Genomic DNA, 5,641 nt, shown 5'->3' with positions numbered 1-5,641 from the left:
CCAACAGTGCAAGAGGGTTCCCGTTTCTCCACATCCTCTCCAGCATCTATAGTCTCCTGATTTGTTCATTTTGGCCACTCTGACTGGCGTGAGGTGATATCGGAGTGTGGTTTTGATTTGTATTTCCCTGATAAGGAGTGACGTTGAACATCTTTTCATGTGCCCAGACATTGTATTTCTAACCTTCTTTCTCAACAATGAAGTTTTGTCTGGGCCCTGGGAGCTAAAGAGTTGTTAGCCTTTCCTCAAGCAGTTTAAGGCTTTTGCTTAAGGGTTGGAAGAGAAGTCTACAAGGCTTTATGCTTACCCTTCAGCAGCTGCCAGTATCTTGCTTCAGGTCTGCACCAAATAGTGGTACCATCTCAGTCTCCTGCTCAGACCTCAGACCTCCTCATGAACACCTGTGAAGAGCCATGAGGATGAGCTTGTGGGTGACTGTGGCCTGCTCATTTCTGATAGGTCCAACTATTTCAAATTAGCACACTAGCCCACATTTGGTCTTTAAACAATTTTCTTTTTTCCTTTTTCTATCATTCTCTTCTCTTTTTTCTGTGCTCTATCAAAGATAAAATGGTTTGTATATCTCATCTCTTCTTGAAGGGGCTTATCCCTCTTTATTTTGTTTTTATTTTTTAGACTTTTTATTCAACTTGAATATAACTGACACACAATGTTAAATTCGTTTCAGGTGTAGAACATAGTCATTCAATTTCTCCATACATTATGCTGGATATCCAAGATAATCCCTCATGCCCATTTGCCATTAATCTCCATTCTCCTCTCATCTTCGTCCCCACCCCAGCGACCGCTGATGTAGTTTCTGTCTCTATAGCTTTGCCTTTTCTTGACATTTCAAATTTTTCATATTTCAAGTGGAATCATGGAATAAGGTGATTTCCAGTGTCTGCCTTCTTTCACTGACTGAGCACAGTAGTTTTGAGGTTCAGCCAGGTCCTAGGATGTGTAAGCAGTACATTCCTGTTTACTGCTGAATACTATTTCACTGTATAGATATACCACATTTTTTCTATACCACATTCTCCAGGTAACAGACATTTAGATTGTCTCCAGTTTGAAGTCATTAGGAATAATGCTGCTATGAACATTCATTTGCAAGTCTTTGCATGATTCATTGAATTTTTAGCTATACCTCTTTATTTTAGAATCAGTGGTTGCTCATCTATAACAACTGTGGTCTACAGGCCAAAAATGGCCCCAGTTTGTTTTTCTAAATAAAATTTTATTGTTTACATATGATCTATGGTTGTTCGCACATTGCACTACAAGACCAGAGCAGTTGAATACTTGTGAGAGAGACACTCTGGCCTGTAGAGCCTTAAATATCTATCCTCTGATCCTTTATAACAAAAGAAATTGTTCACCCCTACTCTATAAAGTAAATCTTTTTTTAATGTTTGTTTATTTTTGAGAGAGACAGAGCATGAGTAGTGGAGGGGCAGAGAGGGAGACACAGAACCTGAAACAGGTTCCAGGCTCTGAGCTATCAGCACAGAGCACGACTTGTGGCTTGAACTCAAAAACTGTGAGATCATGACCTGAGCTGAAGTTGGACGCTCTCCCAACTGAGCCACCCATGCACCCCTAAAGTGAATCTTTAATTTATCAGTCTATTTTCTAGGAATATGCTACTTCATGATTCATGTAGGAATCTTCAGCAGTCTCATTCTATTTACTCCCTGCTACCCTTTGTGCGCTGTTATCCAGTTATCTATTTTTGCTATAAACTCTACAATGTATTATAGATTGTGTTTCTTATAGATTGTGTTCTTATAGATTGTGTTTCTCAGGAGACCTAATACACCTTGGATGTAGTGTGTCTTTTCTGGGGGGCTGTTATAAGATTTGACATCTTCGCTTCTCAACAGTTTGGCCATGATATGCCTGGCTAAGGAAGTCTTTGTTTTGTTTTCCTGGGAGACTTCTGAGCTGTTTATTTCTGTGAGTTGAAGTACTTGATCAGTTTTAGAAAGTTTTCAGTCACTATCCCTTCAGAGATATTTATTGCCAATATCTGTTTTCTTTTTTTAGTCCTCTAATTGTATACTGGTCCAGATGATACTGCCCCACAGATCTTAGATATTCTCTTGGGTTTTTTTGCTTTTCTTATATTGGTTTTTTATTTTGTATAATTGCTATTGGCTTGTCTTCAAGTTTGCCGTTCTTTTCTTCTTCTAAGTCCAGTCTGCTATAATTCCAAATAAATTTTCATGTCTGCATTATTTTTTTCATTTTTAACATTTCCATCTATTAGTTCCATCAAAATAATTGGTTCTCTAATAATTTATATCTTTCTGCTATAATTCCCTCATCTATTCACATTGTCCAATTTTCTTCCCGTATATTCTTTACTGTATTTGTCATGGTTATGTTAAAATACCTATCTAATGATTCCAACAAACAGACCTTCTTTGAGTCTCCCTTATGTGACTTGTAATTTTTGATTCTGTATCAGACATTTTGTATAAATAAATAGTAGATATTGAAATAAATTATATTTACTCCCTCTCTAAAAAGGGCATGCTCCTTCTGTCAAGTTACCAGAATGCAGGATTGAGTCAATTTAATCTGTAGTTGAGCCATATCTGGGCTTTGTTACACCTTTTTTGTTTGTTGTTTATGAGAGAGAGAATGACTGTACAGGCAGGAGAGAGGGAGGGAGAGAAAGAGAGACAGAAAATCCCAAGCAGGCTCCACACTGTCAACACAAACCCAACTTGGGGCTCTAACTCACATGAGCCAAAACGAAGAGTCGGATGCTTAACCACCTGAATCATCCAGACACCCCAGGGCTTTGCTACACCTTAAGCTTCAGTCCATTCATCACTTGCTTTAGAAATGTTGAGGGCAGGATCAGAGATTTCTCTCTAATACAGGTTGGTCTTGATCATGCATAAGACTCCATAGATCCCTCCATGCTTTAGAAACCAGCCATTTAATTTCTGTTTCATGATGCTAGCTTCTTTGGGTCTCTGGGGATTTCTGTTGGCTCTCCAGTCTCACTCTCAGGTTATTGCCCCTTAATAGAATCCTCTATAGCCAGGGGCTTCATCTCTAACCTTTGGAGATCACTGATAAACACTAGAAGAATGCAGCCTGAAGAGCTTTGGAAGGATTTCTCTCAGTCCTCCCATGTCTCTGCATCTCCCTCACTTTGGCAGGCCACTGCAGTGAATTTGGTGAATGCTTGGACTGCTTCCAAGTAAAGTTACTCAGCTTTCTTACCCTTTCCACAGCTTCAGCAGGCTTTGCATGTTTTGGAATCTCTCTCAGCCTTGCTCCTAAATCTCAAGTTTACTGTCAGTAAGATGAGTAAGAACAGACATTCTAGACTTCCTCCTGGTCTTAGAATCCATTGTGCCTTGCTCCATTAAGTATGATGTTAATATGGTTTAGTTTAGACGACAACAAAATTGATATATGTCAGAATTTGTAACGTACCTCTAAACAAAATTAGAAGAAAATTTACCTTGAATACGTTTAAAAGGAGGAAGTTTTAATTACATAACTCTTGAATTTAAGAAATCAGAGAAGACATTCCCAACAAGCAAGTCAGAAAAACAAACAAAAAAAACAGGATCAATAGAGAACCAAAAAGCAATGGAGAGTGTATGGTTTTATTCTGACACCAAATATGTCATTCACCCACATACCAATCTCTTCTCCAACACCAACTAGGTGTCTGACAATTCTAGCACTAATTGTCCAGAGTTAGCACAGACCCCACAGGTTAAGGGTTTAGTCCAAGGCAGCTCCCACATCACATACTAGTTACAAGTCCCGAGGGCCACCTGTATTTCTAACCAACCAGTATACATTTGGGAGTTCGTACAACACTCCCCCCTCCCTTATTTGATTATCCCCTCACAGAACTCAGGAAAGCACTTTACTATTACCTATTTATTATGAAGGATACAAGTAAGAAACAAATGGTAGAAATGCACAGAACAAAGTATGAGAAGGAAGATCAGAGTTTGTATGCCCTCTCTGGATGTACCACCCTTTCAGCACTCTGATGTGTTCACCAGCCCAGAAGCTCTACAAATGTTGTTCAGGAGTTTTTATAACTCAGTCTTCAGCCCTTTTCCCTCCCCAGGAGGACTGTAAGCTCCCACTCTTTAATCATGTGTTTAGGCTTTGTGATGACTAGTCTTCATCCTGAGGCTATCTATGAGCCTTACCCTGAATCATCTTGTTATCATAAACTCAGTTGTGGTCTAAAGGGGCTCATTATGAATAAAAACACTCAGGGCACCTGGAGTGGCTCAGTCAGTTAAGACTCTGACTTCGGCTCAGGTCATGATGTCACGGTTTGTGAGCTCTAGCCCCTCATCAGGCTCTGTGCTGACAGCTCGGAGCCTGGAGCCTACTTCAGATCCTGTCTCCCCCTTTCTCTGATGCTCCCCAGCTCACGCTCTGTTTCTCTCTGTCTCTCAAAAATGAATAAACATTAAGAAAAAAATTTCTTAAAAAGCACTTATATCACTCAAGAAATTTGAAGTTTTAGGAACTTTGTATCAAGAACCAGGGACAGAAACCAATATATTTTTTACTATGCCATAGGGAGTATTAACAAAACTAAAATAAGGTTCTTGTGAAAAGACTAAAAAAAAATGTTTCTTAAAAATTGATTGACAGTCTTCATGAACTACAGAATGAGAATACACACACACACACACACACACACACACACACATTCCAGAAGCTAAGAGAGAATGTTATAAACCTATTAACCAACAAACTTGAAAGCTAAGGGAAATGATACATTTTTGGAAAAACATAAAATTCCATGATTTTACTTAAGGAGAAATAAAAAGCTTAGAACAGTAAGCATTAAGAAAATACACATGGTATTTAAAGACTTGATTCTCTAAGCAAGCACTAGATTTAGATGGTTTTTGCAAGTGACAGTTATCAAACTTTTTATAGAAGAGATGATCCTATCTTACACAAGTTGTTTTAGAAAACGAAGGGAAAACCTGCAATTTATCCTATGAAACCTTATGCCAAAGCTGATAAATACCATACAATAAAAGACAATTACTGGCTTATTTAACTTGGGAACATAAGTATATGGAAGTCCTAAGTAAAACATTAGCCAAATCTATCAGTGTATAAGAGAAGACACCTCTAACAGTGATGAACAACCACTCGGGTTATAAGAATCCAACTTGATTAGGGATATTAAAGTTGGTTTTATACGGGCTATTTTCAATTTAGGACCTATTGGCAGCAGGTGTGCTCCATGAGATGAACCCTTTATTGGTGCCTCTCATTTCAGGGCACGTGTGCTGGTTTACAGCACACATAATCTCAGAACTGATGCCCCTTATTTGCCAACCTTTGCAGTGAGTGTGGTACCATTTGCCTTGTTTCCACAAAGTTCTTTTGCTCTATTTTTTAGTTCTTGGATTTTCTTTTTTCCCCTTAAAGTTTGAATTACACAAATGTTGAGAATCATGTATAACACCTCTTTTGTTAGCCTATTCCTAAGGGTAAATGTGTAATAGTTTAAAAAGAAAATTCCTTGATGAGAGGAGATAAGAACTATTAGATAATTAATATAGAGAAAAATGCCTTGGCAGGTTATATTCCCAAAATGAATTTTAACTACTGAAGTAAT

Source organism: Leopardus geoffroyi, chromosome D1 (genome assembly GCF_018350155.1).
Source record: "Leopardus geoffroyi isolate Oge1 chromosome D1, O.geoffroyi_Oge1_pat1.0, whole genome shotgun sequence".
Lineage (NCBI taxonomy): Eukaryota > Metazoa > Chordata > Mammalia > Carnivora > Felidae > Leopardus > Leopardus geoffroyi.
The sequence above is the reverse complement of the archived record's forward strand: the minus strand, read 5'-3'. Positions refer to the sequence as shown.